The sequence below is a fragment of the Eulemur rufifrons genome, chromosome 16 (assembly GCF_041146395.1).
Source record: "Eulemur rufifrons isolate Redbay chromosome 16, OSU_ERuf_1, whole genome shotgun sequence".
Lineage (NCBI taxonomy): Eukaryota > Metazoa > Chordata > Mammalia > Primates > Lemuridae > Eulemur > Eulemur rufifrons.
In genome coordinates, this window is record NC_090998.1 from 39,672,309 (window position 1) to 39,687,333 (window position 15,025).

At 42.3% G+C, this 15,025-nt stretch overlaps 1 protein-coding gene across 12 annotated transcripts in view; it reads left to right on the forward strand.

Annotated features, from left to right (window-relative positions):
* Positions 1-15,025, forward strand: part of ATF1 (activating transcription factor 1) — a 58,189-nt gene that overhangs the window by 32,200 nt on the left and 10,964 nt on the right. The window lies entirely within an intron of this gene.

The following is a 15,025-nucleotide window of genomic DNA, read 5'->3' on the forward strand; positions in this document are numbered from 1 at the left end:
GACCTCATTGACTGTGGTGACAGCGAAGCCCGCAAGCTCGCCAGTCGTTTCCCATTCTGGATAAAACTACTGCCATCTGTGTAGAGTTCCAAGTCTGGTGCCGGTAGAGGACTATCTTTCAGATTTGGCCGGCTGGCATAGACCTCCTCTACCGCCTCGGTGCAGTCATGGTCCAGGGGCCCTGGCTCAGTGGGTAGGAAGGTGGCAGGATTCAGGGTCCACACAGTCTCCAGGGTGACCTGCGGATTTTTACACAGCAGTCCTTGATACTGCACTAACTGGTTGCTTGAGAACCACTGGTGCCCTGAGGTGTTCATTAGAGATATCACTGTATGAGGGACTCGCACACAGAGGTTTTTGTCCCAGTGTGAGTTTGTCTGCTTCCTTGACTAGCAGGATGGTGGCCGCTAGTGCGCGGAGGCAAGGTGGCCATCCTGCCGCTACCGGATCTAATTGTTTTGACAAGTAAGCCACTGGTCTCTGCCAGGGGCCCACAGTTTGAGTCAAAACCCCCAGAGCCACTTGTTTCTTCTCGTGTACAAACAGGTTAAAGTCTTTGGTGAGGTCCGGGAGCCCTAGCGTAGGGGCTCTTTTTAGTAAGTCTTTTATTTCCTGGAAAGCCCTTTCCTGACCCTCGGCCTGTTCCAATTCTTTGTTTTCAGGCCCGCATAGGGCACCTATTGGAATTCCCCGAGTTGTCTCTGACTGGTCGGCCTGGGAATTGTACAGATGGTGTGCTTACGCTCATGTCCCAGTGTCCGGCGCCCCTGAGTGATGTGGAAACCGAGGTACTTCACCTGTTGCCTGCAGGTCTGTGTCTTTTTCCATGAGACTTTGTATCCTTTGTCAGTGAGCAGTTGGAGCAGGCACCGGGTTCCCCATCGACAGTCTTCTTTGGTTGGGCTCGATAGAAGGAGGTCATCGACGTACTGTAGAAGTGTGCAGCGGGTTTCTTCTCGCGGAAAGGAGATGAGGTCAGTGGCTAGAGCCTCCCTGAACAGAGTTGGTGAATTTTTAAATCCCTGTGGTAGTCGCGTCCAGGTGAGCTGGGTTTTCCTTCTAGTCTGAAGATCTGCCCACTCAAAGGTGAACCGGGGGCTGGCTCTTTGGAGCGAGCCGCATGCAGAAGAAAACATCTTTTAAGTCCAGGCAGGAGAACCAGGCAGCATCAGGAGGATTGAGGCCCAGGAGGGTATATGGGTTCGGTACCACTGGGTGGAGAGTCACTGTGGCCTCACTAATCAGTCGCAGGTCTTGGACGGGCCGGTATCCACCTCCGCTGGGCTTTTTGACTGGCAGGAGGGGAGTGTTCCATGGGGACTGGCACTCCCCCAAAATCCCCTTCCGCTTAAGCCTATCGATGTGTTCCTGAATTCCCTCTCGTGCCTCCTTGGGGATGGGATACTGTCGTCTCCTGGTCGGTTGGGTGCTCGGTTTCATCTCGATCACCAGGGGTGCATGTTGGTGTGCAAGACCGGGAGGGTTGTCCTCCGCCCACACCAACGGAAAATCGTGCCGGAAGTCAGGTGGGTTCTGTTCCTCTTTGGCCTCATCGTATAGCTTCCACTCTGATTCCCGAGGCCTGGTGACCGCCATTATGAGAGTCTCTGGAGCGCCGAGCATGAGGCTCGTGGTCCCTTCTGGGTGGAAGGTGATCTGGGCTTCCAGTTTGCTCAGGAGATCTTGACCTAGGAGGGGCACGGGGCAGTCTGGTATGTATAGGAATTCATGTCTTATCTGGTGGCCCCCCCCATCTGGCATATTCGGGATTGGCAGAAGGGTCGAGCTACTCGAGTTCCAGTGGCTCCCACTATAGTGGAGCCACAGGGGCTGTTACCACCGAATGTTCTCCCCCAGTGTCCACCATGAACGTTATTGGTCGGCCCCCCACTTCCATTACGACCGTAGGTTCCCGGAGGCCAAGAGTCAGGGAACCCGGTCAGTCCTATTCTGAGTCAACCCCAGTGAGACCCATGAGGTCCTGGGTCTCCGGTTCCTGCTGGAAGCCCCTGGGCAGGTTCCTGTTTGGCAGTGGGTGGTTTCTTTTGTTGGGCCAAACTCCTTACAATAGGCACACTGGTCAGGCTTCAGGGTCCCTCGTCTCCTGGGGTCCTCCTTCTCGTGGTGGGCCAAGTCTGTTGGCTGGGTCGGGTCTTCCGAGGGCAGCGGCCAGGAGAGCAGCTTTCTGTTTCATTTTCTGATCCTTCTCCCTCTGGGCGGTCCGGTCTCGATTAACGTAGACCTTCTGGGCCACTTCCATCAGCTGCGTGATGTTCATTTCTGCAAACTCCTCAAGTTTCTGGAGTTTCCGTCAGATGTCAGTATAGGACTGCTCAACAAATGCAGTATTCGCCATCGGCTGATTTTCGGCCGCCTCTGGGTCCAAGAGTGTATAGACTTGGTAGGCCTCACAAAGGCGCTTGTAGAATTCGCTCGGTGATTCCTCCGGCTTCTGGGTGACCAGAGCGACTTTGTTCACGTTGCTTGGTTTTCTGGCTCCCTCCCGGACCCCGTGGAGGAGAGCTTCCCTATACCTTCCGAGTGCCTCTCGTCCACTCAGGGAGTTGAAATCCCAATCCAGGTTGGTCTTGGGTGCTGCTATCTGTGCCCACTGCTCCACGTCCAACGTCCCTGCTGGAGCCTGGTCCTGGAGCCACCTCCGGGTCCCAGCTATAATCCGGTGTTGTTCTGTGTTAAAAAGGGTCAAAAGGGGCTCGCAGCAGTCTTCCCAAGTGGGACGGTGGGTCTGAAAGATGGATTCTAGGAGGTCAATGAGGGCCTGAGGTTTTTAGGAGTAAGGTGGGGTGTGGTGCTTCCAGTTCAGAAGGTCAGTGGTGGAGCAGGGCTGGTGGTATAGGACTGGCTGCCCTGGCTGAACGGACCCATCATCTGGAACCTGCATCGGACCTTGTACCTCATGCAGGGGCATCTGGAAGGCTGAAGTTGGGGCCTGAGCTTACCGTAGCTGGCAGGCGATGGGAGTGTCGGCACCTGGTTGGTCTGGAACTGGCGGCAGGGAGACTGATGGTGGCGGGGTGTCTGGTGGATTCGGGGGCACTTCAGGAGTTGTCGCGGTAAGGTTGTAGGGCGGTGGTGGTGGCTCCTCTTCAGGAGCTTCCTGATAGATGGGTTTGGACAGTTTGGAGCCTCTGGTCCTTTGGGCCACAAAAATCCTGTTCTGTCCCTTATTAGCACAGAACCGGACCCAAGGGGGCATGGTCTGAGCAATCTCTAGCCATGAATCTATGTAAGGGAATTGGTCGGGGTATTTGGGAGTCCTGGTCACAACGGGGCGGTCTAGGGTTCCTGTTCCAGGCCAGTCAACCCCAAATGTGGGCCATTCATGTTCACAGAGGGCCCTAAGTCTGCTGGGACTCAGTGTGACACCGTAATCTCCCGTGAAACCCTTCTTAAAGTTCTTTAACATGCAATTAAGGACTGTAGGCTTAGATTCTACGCTACCCATCCTAGACCTTTGAATGGTGTCACAGCTTAACAGACAAAGGTGGGGGGTTCTCTCAGGTGTCTGCCTGGCTGCGTCCCTCGAGGGAACTTAGGTATGTCTTGGCTAAGATGTGCCCGTAAATGTGCCCGTAAAAACCCCGGGCCTGGTCGCTCCTTTTAGGGGAGTGAATCACCGTTACGCTGTACGACGCCGCCATAGAACCGCAGGTGAGGACCCACTCAGATTCCGTAGCCGTAGCCATGGAACCACCAACAGTCACTCTTCACTCACCCACTCAGACAGGCAGAGGTCACACATTCCCACCCTGGGAATTCTCTGCACTCAGGAGGTGATCAAGCTCCTCTTCCGTCGTCTGATGGACCTGGCTCGGACGAGTCCCGGGACCGGACACGCAGGAGAGGACAAGTCAAATCAGACTTGATTTGACTTGTCCTCTCCTGCGTGTCCGAGCGAGTTCGCGACCCCACAGCCAGCAGGCGCTCCCAAGGAGTGAAGATATTCTGCAAAATGGCGGTTGGTGCTGGTGCGCTTCTGTCGCTGAGGTCCCGCCAGTCGCTATGCCCGTCCCCGAACTGGTGGCTTCAAGGGGCCAGCGTGGTCTGTTTTCCTGGTCAGGGAACCAAAATGTTACAGCAAGTGTTACAGTGAGTGGTCCCGAGGACAAACCGAGCAGCACACAGAGAGTCGGAGAAGCAAGGTTTATTTGCTGGCGGGCTCAGAGGGGTCTTGCCACCAAATTCTGAGCCCTGTCTACCCAATTTTTCCCACTTTTATTAAGTTGGGGTGATCCAAGGGGTGGGATCTCAGGTGACTAATGCCTGCCAGGTAATAGGTTAGTATTATGTTGATGCACCAGGCAATAGATTAGTTGATGGGCCAGGTGTTAGGTTAGTATTATGCTGATGCGGGTCTTCCGTGAGGGGTGGGGGGTTCTCAGGTGACTGCTGTGCTAAGTAATAGATGGGGGTTTTCCTCACCAATTTCTCCAAAGAAGACATAAAAATAGCCAACAAGTATATGAAAGGTACTCAGCATCACTAATTATTAGGGAAATTTAAATTAAAACCTCTGTGAGATAATCACCTGACACGCATAAGGATGGCCATCATCAAAAAGACTAGAGATAACAAATGTTGGCGGGGATGTGGAGAAACACTGTTCGTTGGGAAGATATAAACTCTTATTCCTTACCTTTTTACATTCCATCACTGGTAAAATATTAATTATAAGTAGACTGTGAAAAGCTAGGTATCTATACACCCCTAGCACAACTATTAAAAAAAAATTACACAAAGAGATTTAGTAAAATACACAATAGATAAATTGAAAATGAAATTCTGAGAAATCTTCAAATAACCCAAAATAAAGCAGGTGAAGGGACACAGAAGAATGAAAAAAGACAGAAATCAAATAGTAAAATGGTATATTAACCAATATCTATAATTATATTAAGACATGGCTTAGTCAAATTGGCACTAACTGATCAACACTATGGTGCTCACACGGTAGTAATATTCTCTAGTGATTAGGGGGTTGGGGGAGTAAACTCACAACTAATGGACACAGACACGGTGAGCATTGTAGAGGGGAAGGGCATGCCTCTAATCCTCGCTTGGCTGAGGCAAAGACATAAAACGTAACCAGAAGATATTTACACTTCTGTGTTTATTGCAGCATTATTCGCAATGGCTAAAATGTGGAATCAGCTTAAGTGTTTATCAAGGGACGAATGGATAAAGAAGATGTATATGTACACAATGGAATATTATTTAGTCATGAAAAAGAAGGAAATGTTGTCATTTGCAGAAACATGGATGGAACTGGAGGACATTATTTTAAGTGACATAAACCAGGCACAGAAAGACAAATATTACATTTTCACACTCATATATGGGACCTAAAAAAAATTGATCTCATGGAGGTAGTAAATAGAATGGCGGCTACTAGAGGTTGGTAAGGGTGGTGGGAAGGAGTAAAAAAGAGGTGTTGGTTAATGGGTAATACTGTTAAAGAGAAGGAAAAAGTTAGTGCAATAGGGGAACTATAGTTAACAATAATTTATTATATTTCAAAATAGCTAGAAGTTTTCAAATGTTCCCAACATAAAGCAATGATAAATGTTTCAGGTGAATCATGTCCTAATTACTCTGATTTGATCATTATATGTTATATGCTTGTATCAAAATATAACATGTACTCCATGAATATGTACAATTATTACATATCAATAAAAAATTAAAAAAAACAAAAAAAGACATGGCTTAAACTCACCAATTATAAGGCAATTGTTAAACTACAGAACAATATCCCTGATGAGTATAGACACAAAAATCTTCAACAAAACATCAGCAAACCAAATCTAACAACATACACAAGGTACTAAATGCCATGACCAAGTAGGAATTATCCCTAAAATGCAAAATTGGTTTAACAATCAAAAATCAATCAATGGAGGGAGGAGGCAGAGCAAGATGGCCAAATAGAAACCTCTAGCGATCGTTCCTCCACACAACTACCAAATTCAACAACTGTCCATGCAAGCAAACACCTTCAGAAGAACCCAAAATCAGGTCAGTGATCATACTACCTAATTTTAACATTATATCAAGGAAACAGGCACTGAAGAGGGCAGAAAAGACAATCTTGCAGTTGCTTACTCTACACTTCCCTCATCTCCTGGCAGTGCTGCGCCAGCATGCTCAGCAGAGAGAGAATCTTTTGTGTTGGGGGAGGGGGAGTGAAGTGATTGTGGGACTTTGGATTGAAACTCAAGGCCACCCCGGCACAGGGGAACACAGCACAGAGCAGAATTCTGCCCATGCACACGGAGGGAGCATTTAGATCAGCCCAGTCACAGGGAATTCCTCTGCCCCAAACCTGAGTTCCAGCTAACCCTACCACTGGCCAACAAAAGCAACCTGGGGACTGCTAAATAAAAACAGTATTAACAGAACAACATCAAATAAACAACAATGCATCTCAAAGAACTAGAAAAATAAAAGCAAACTAAACCCAGTATTAGTAGAAGAAAAGAAATAATAAAGATCAGAGCAGAAATAAATGAAATTCGAAACAAAAAATACAAAAGATCAATGAAACAAAAAGTTGGTTTTCTGAAGATAAGCAAAATTGGCAATTCTTTAGCCAGATTAGGAAAAAAAAGGCCGGGCGCAGTGGCTCAAGCCTGTAATCCTAGCACTCTGGGAGGCCGAGGTGGGTGGATCACTCAAGGTCAGGAGTTCGAGACCAGCCTGAGCAAGAGCAAGACCTCGTCTCTACTGAAAATAGAAAGAAATTATCTGGCCAACTAAACATATATAGAAAAAATTAGCTGGGCATGGTGGCACATGCTTGTAGTCCCAGCTACTCGGGAGGCTGAGGCAGAAGGATCTCTTAAGCCCAGGAGTTTGAGGTTGCTGTGAGCTAGGCTGATGCCATGGCACTCACTCTAGCCCGGGCAACAGAGCAAGACTCTGTCTCAAAAAAAAAAAAAAAAAAAAAAGAGAGAAGACTCAAATAAATAAAATTAGAGATGAAAAAGAAGACATTACAACTGGCCGGGTGCGGTGGCTCACACCTGTAATCCTAGCACTCTGGAAGGCCGAGGCGGGAGGATTGCTTGAGCTCAGGAGTTCGAGATCAGCCTGAGCGAGAGCAAGACCCTGTCTCTACTAAAAAATAGAAAGAAATTAACCGGACAACTAAAAATATATATAGAAAAAAAAGGGGGGGCAGTTTTTCTTTAAAAAAAAAGCCAGGCGTGGTGGCTCACGCCTGTAATCCTAGCACTCTGGGAGGCTGAGGTGGGCAGATCGTTTGAGCTCAGGAGTTTGAGACCAGCCTGAGCAAGAGCGAGACCCCATCTCTACTAAAAATAGAAAGAAATTATATGGACAGCTAAAATATATATATAGAAAAAATTAGCCGGGCATGGTGGTGCATGCCTGTAGTCCCGGCTACTCGGGAGGCTGAGACAGGAGGATCGCTTGAGCCCAGGAGTTTGAGGTTGCTGTGAGCTAAGCTGACGCCACGGCACTCACTCTAGCCTGGGCAACAGAGTGAGACTCTGTCTCAAAAAAAAAAAAAAAAAAAAAAGACATTACAACTGATACTGCAGAAATCCAAGGGATTATTACAGACTACTATGAGCAACTATATGCTAATAAATTAGAAAAAACCTAGAAGAAATGGATAAATTCCTAGACACATATAACCAACCAAGCTTGAGCCAAGAAGAAATCCAAAACCTGAATAAACCAATGATACGTAAGGAGATAGAAGCAGTAATAAAAAGTCTGTTATCAAAGAAAAGCCCAGGACCTGATGGCTTCACTGCTGAATTCTACTGAGCATTCACAGAAGAACTAATACTACTTACATTATTCCAAAAAATTGAGGAGCACATACTGCCAAACTCATTTTATAAGGCCTGTATCACCTGATACTAAAACCAGACAAAGGCACAACAAAAAAAAGAAAACTACATGCCAGTATCTTGACGAACATAGATGCAATCCTCAACAAAATACTAGCAAACCAAATTCAACAACACATTACAAAGATTATTCATTATGATCAAGTGATACTCATCCCAGGAATGCAAGGATGTTTCAACATACACAAATCAATGTGATATATCAATAGAACAAAGGACTAAAGCCATATGATCATTTCGATTGATGCTGGAAAAGCATTCAATAAAATTCAACATCTCTTCATGATAAAAATTCTCAAAAAACTAAGTATAGAAGGAACCTACCTCAACACAATAAAAGCCACATATGATAGACCCACAGCATATATCACACTGAATTGGGAAAAAGTAAAAGCCTTTCTTCTAAGATCTGGAACAAGACAAGGATGCCCACTTTTATCACTTATTCAACATAATACTAGAAGTTCTAGCTAGAGCAATTAGATAAGAGAAAGTAATAAAGGGCATCCAAATTGGTAAGGAAGAAGTCAAATTATCCTGGCTTGCAGACAATATTATCTTATATCTAGATAAACTTAAAGACTCCACAAAAAATCCTATCCTGGCTTGCAGACAATATTATCTTATATCTAGATAAACTTAAAGACTCCACAAAAAATCCTATTAGAACTGATAAAGAAATTCAGTAAAGTTTGCAGGATACCAAATCAACACACAAAAATCAGTAGCATTTCTGTATGCCAAGAGTAAAAAATCTGAAAAAGAAACCAAGAAAGTAATCCTATTTATAATAGCTACAAATAAAATAAAATGCCTAGGAATAAACTTAACCAAAGAAATGAAAGATCTCTATAAAGAAAACTATAAAACATTGAGTAAAGAAATTGAAGAGGACGCCAAAAAATGGAAAGAATAAATATTCAGTGCTCGTGGACTGGAAGAATCAATATTGTTAAAACGTCCACACTACCCAAAGCAATCTACAGATTCAGTGTAATCCTCATCAAAATGCCAATGACGTTCTTTACAGAAATAGAGAAAATAATCCTAAAATTTACACAAAACCACAAAAGATCCAGAATAGCCAAAGCCATCCTAAGCAAAAAAAACAAAACTGGAGGAGTCACATTACCTAACTTCAAATTATACTGCAGAGCTGTAGAAACCAAAACAGCTCGGTATAGGCATAAAACATAGACCAATGGAACAGAATAGAGAATCCAGAAATAAATCCATACTTCTGTAGTGAACTTATCTTCGACAGAGGTGCCGAGAACATACAGTGAGGAAAGGACAGTCTCTTCAATAAACGGTGCTGGGAAAACTAGATATCCATATGCAGAAGAATGAAACTAGACCCTTATCTCTCACCCTATAAAAAAATCAAATTAACATGGATTTAAGACTTAAAGCTAAGACCTGAAACTGTGAAACTACTAAAAGAAAACATTGGGAAATTGCTTCAGGACATTAGTCTGGGCAATGATTTCTTGAGTAATACCCCCAAAGCACAGGCAACCAAAGCATATTGGGCAAATGGGATCACATCAAGCTAAAAATCTTCTGCATAGCAATGGAAACAATCAACCAAGTGAAGAGATAACCCACAGAATGGGAGAAAATATTTGCAAACTACCTATCTGACAAGGGATTAATAACTAGAATATATAAGGAGCTCCAACATCTCAATTGAAAAGAATCAAATAATCTGATTACAAAATGGGCAAAGGATCTGAATAGACCTTTCTCAAAAGAAGTCATACAGATGGCCATCAGGTATATGAAAAAATGCTCAACATCATTAGTCAGAGAAATGCAAATCAAAACTACAGTGAGATATTAAAATGGCTTTTATCAAAAAGACAGGTGATAACAAATGTTGGCCACGATGTGGAGAAAGGGGAACCCTCGTACAGTGTTGGTGGGCATGTAAATTAGTACAATCGCTATGGAGAATGGTATGGAGGTTCCTTAAGAAACTAAAAGTAGAACCACCATAGGACTCAGTAGTCCTACCACTGGGTATATATCCAAAGGAGAGGAAATCACTATAGGAAAAGATACCTGCACTCCCATGCTTATTGCCACACTATTCACAATAGCCAGGATTAGGACTCAACCTAAGTGTCCATCCATCAGCAGGTGAATGGATTAGGAAATTATGGTACATATACACAGTGGAATATCATATAGCCATGAAAAAGAATGAATCCTCCCATTTGCAACAACATGGATGGAACTGGAGGACATTATGTTAAGTGAAATAAGCCAAGCACAGTAAGACAAATCTTGCATGTTCTCACTCATATATGGGAGCTAAATATTAAAAGCAATTGATCTCATAGAGACAGAAAGTAGAATGATGGATACCAGAGGCTGGCAAGGGCAGTGGGAGGGGGGATAAAGTGTGGGTGGTTAATGGGTACAAAAATATAGTTAGATAGATAGAATGAACAATATTTGATAGCACAACAAAGTGACTATAATCAACAAGTTAAGGTATACTTTAAAATAACTCAAAGAGTGGAATTGGAATGTTCCTAATGCAAAGAGATGATAAATGCCTGAGGTGAGGGATACCCCAATTACCCTGATTTGATTAATTCACATTGTATGCCTTTATCAAAGCATCACAAGTTACCCTATAAAGATACACAACCATTAATATTATGTGCCCACAACAAAAATATAAAAAATTTTAAAAATCAATTAAGGTAATACATACTAATAGAATCAAAACAAAAAACTTACGATCATCTCAAGACATAGAAAAAGCATTTGACAAAATCCATTACCCTTTCATGATAAAAATGCTCAACAAATGAATAAAAGGGAGCTTCCTCAACCTGATAAAGGGGTCTACAAAAACCCACAACTAACCTCATACTTAATGGTGAAAGATGAAATATTTTCCTACTAAGATCAGGAATAAGATAAGTGCCCTCAGCACTTCTATGTACATTGTATTTAGGGAGTCAATCAAGAAATTAAATCCAGATTGGAAAAGAAGAAATGAAACAATTTGCAGACGATGTGATCTTATATATAGAAAATCCTAAGGAACCTACTAAAATAGAACTAATCAACAAGGTCAGCAAGGTTCTAGGATATGAGATCAATATAATAAAAATCAATTGTATTTTCATATCCTAGCAATAAACAAATCCAAAAATGAAATTTTAAAAATTCCATTTATAATAATATTAAAAAGTATAAATTTAGGCTTCAAAATTAAATTTATAAATTTAAATTGTACTTAGGTCTTAATTTTAAAAAGAACATAATACTTATACACTGAAAACCATAAAACCTTATTGAAAGAAATTTAAAAAGACCTAAATACATGAAAAAACATCCCATGTTCACTGATCAGAAGACTAAATATTGTTAACATAACCCAATTAAAAAGGGAGCAAAGGATTTAAATAAACATTTCTCCAAAGAACATACAAAAATGACTGATAAACATGAAACAATGTTCAACATCATTTATAACTAGGGAACTGCAAATCAAAATCATTAGATACCACTTCAAACCAATTAGGGTGACTAAAATAGAAAAAGACCAATAATAACAAGTGTTAGTGAGGATTCGGAGAAATTATCTGTAGGGGAGAATGTAAAATAGTGTAGCCGCTATGGAAAACAGTCTGACAGTTCTTCAGAATGCTAAGTTCCCATGTGACCCACCACTTCCAATGTTAAACACTCAAGCAAAATAAAATCATATATCTACATAAAAACTTACGGGCAGGGCACAGTGGCTTGTGCCTGTAATCCTAGCACTTTGGGCGGCTGAGGCAGGAGGATCACTTGAAGCCAAGAGTTCAAGACCAGCCTGCACAACATAGAGAGACCCTGTCTTTACGGAAAATAAAAAAATTAGCCAGGTGTGGTGGTATGCACCTGTAGTCCCAGCTACTTGGAAGGCTGAGGCAGAATCACTTGAACTTAGGAGTTTGAGGCTGCAGTGAGCTATGATTGTGCCACTGCACTCCAGCTTGGGTGACAAGGGAGGATCTTATCTCTGCAAGAGAACTTATACATGAATATTCATAGCAGGCAGCATTGGTCATAATAGCCAAAAAATGGAAACAACCCAAATGTCCATGAACTGATGACGAATGGATAAACAAAACAATGATACATGCTACAACATGGATGAACTTCGAAAATATTAAACTAAATGAAAGAAACCAGTCACAAAAGACTGTATATTATATCTTTCCATTTATATGAAATGTCCAGAATAGGCAAATTTATAGAAACAGAAAGTAGATGGATGAGTGGTTGCTTAGAGTTTGGGGGAGGGAAGAGAACAATGGATTGAGGGCTAATGCATACTAGTTTTCTTTTTTTCCTTTTTTTTTTTTTTTTTGGAGACAGGGTCTCACTCTGTCGCCCAGGCTAGAGTGCAGTGGCGTCATCATAGCTCACTACAACTTCAAGCCTCAAGCTCCTGGGCTTAAGCGATCCTCCTGCCTCAAACTTCCCAGTAGCTGGGACTACAGGTGTGTGCCACCACGCCTGGCTAATTTTTCTATTTTTTGCAGAGATGGAATCTTGCTCTTGCTCAGGCTGGTCTCAAACTCCTCTCGCCTTGGCCTCCCAAAGCGCTAGGATTACAGGTGTGAGCCACCGTGCTCAGCACTAGTTTTCTTTTAGGGGAGGAAATATTATAAAATTAAATTCTGGTGATGGTTGTACAATGTTGTGAATATACTAAAAATGCTGAATTATATGTTTTAAATGAGTTAATTGTATGGTATATGAATTATATCTCAAAGCTGCTTTTCTTTAAAAAGACAAAGATTATTAGAATGGATTTTAAAAATGACTCACTTCAAATATAACGGTATATTATGACTCAGAGATTTCACTAAAAGAAAAATATATAGTATAGCTACGCTTAAGTAAAAGGATGGCTAAAGATATAGCATGAAAACACTAAGGAATACTAAAGTGGGCCAGGCATGGTGACTTACACCTATAATCCTAGAACTTTGGGAGGCTGAGCAGGGAGGATCACTTGAAGCCAGGAGTTCATGACCAGCCTGAGCAAAAGCGAGACCCCGTTTCTACTAAATATAGAAAAAATTAGTCAGGCATGGTGGCACTTGCCTGTGGTCCCAGCTACTAGGGAGGCTGAGGCAGATGGATTGCTTAAGCCCAGGAGTTGGGGGTTGCAGTGAGCTGTAGTACAGTTGCCACTGTAGCCAGGGTGACAGAGACCCTGTCTCAAAAAAAAAACAAAAAAACAAAACAAAAAAAACCCAAAATTAAAGTGGCTATATCAATACCAATATTAAATAGACTTTAGAACAAGGAAAGTTACCAGAGATAAAGAGACATTACATAATGAAAAGAGTTCACCAAGAAGATACAGAAAGCCGAATGTGATGTGCACCTAACAAAAGAGCTTCAAAATACATGTATCAAAAACTGACAGATCTGAAAAGGGAAATAAACAAACCCACAGTTACAGTTGAAGACTTCGGTACACCTATGTCAGTATTCAGTAGAACTTGTAGTCTGAAAATCAGGAAAATTATAGAAGAATTTTACACAAGCAGCTAATGGGATCTAATTGACATTGTTAGAACACTTTACCCAACAGCTGTAAAATGAATGTTTTTTTTTTGAGTACACAAAAATGACCACCAGGAAATACCACATCTTGGGTTGTAACACACCTCTTAATATTTAATAAATTCAGAAGAACTGAAATGCATAGATGTTCTCTGATCATACTGGAATTAGACTAGAAAACTTGATAACAGGAAAATCTCCAAATACATAGAAATTAAAAAACAAGAAATAATTCATAGACCAAACAGGAAGTCTTAAGGGAAATTAGAAAATATTTTGATTCGAGACCAGCCTGAGCAAGAGCGAGACCCCGTCTCTACTAAAAATAGAAAGAAATGATCTGGACAGGTAAAAATATATAAAAAAAAAAATTAGCTGAGCATGCTGGCACATGCCTGTAGTCCCAGCTACTTGGGAGTCAGAAGCAGGAGGATTGCTTGAACCCAGGAGTTTGAGGTTGCTGTGAGCTAAGCTGACGCCACGGCACTCTAGCCCAGGCAACAGAGCGAGACTCTGTCTCAAAAAAAAAGAAAATATTTTGAGCTGATGAGTATGAAAATACAAAATATCAAAATTTGTGGGATGTAAGTCAGTGGGAAGTACCAATTAGAAGAAAATTTATAGCATTAAATGCTTATATTAGAAAGGAAGAAAGGTCTCCAATCAATAATTTAAGCTTATACTTTAAGAAACCAGGGAGGAGAAAGAGCTCAAAGCAAGTAGAAGAAAGAATATATAAAGAGAAGAAATTCATGAAATTGAAAACTAATCAATATAAATGAAAGTTGGTTCTCTGAAAATAATCAGTAAAATTGATCATCCTGCAACAAGACGGAGAGAGAAAGTGGGGAAGTGTTTGGAGATGAGGTTGGGTAGGTCATGGGGGACAGGTTGTGGCCTTGTAGGGCACTGTATTTAATCTGAGCGGGATAGCAAGCCACTACAGATGAGTGACTTGATCTGACATTTTGAAAAGATGAACACTTGCTATGTGGAGAGCAGACCATAACAAGGGAAGGGTAGACCAAAGGAGACCAGTAGAGGCAATTGTGACCGTCCAGTCAAGAGGTGGTGGTGCATGGACTGGAGTGGCGGTAGTGGAGGTGATGAGGGAGGGTAAAATTCTGGATATACTTTTAAGATAGAGATAAGGATTTGCTTATGAATTGGATATGGGTTATGGAAAAGAATGACTCCAAAAATTTTGGTTTAAGTAACTAGAAGAATGGAGTTGATATTTACTAAAATGGGGAAGAAAGACTGCCAGGTATGGAAGGATATCTAACATTAGATTTTGGATGTGTTAAGTTTGAGGTACCTGTTGAATGGAAATGTGCAATACAAAATTGGATACAGAAGTCAAGTTCAGAGAGAGGGAGAAGCATTTGGAGGGTCATCAGTGTACACTAAGTGTTCAAGTCCATGGGACACATGAGAGCACCAGGAAAAGAATGTAGATACTATAGAAAAGAGAAAGAAGTAAAAAGACCATGCTCTAACACTCTCCAAAGTTGAGTTGGGAAGATGAGAAAGAA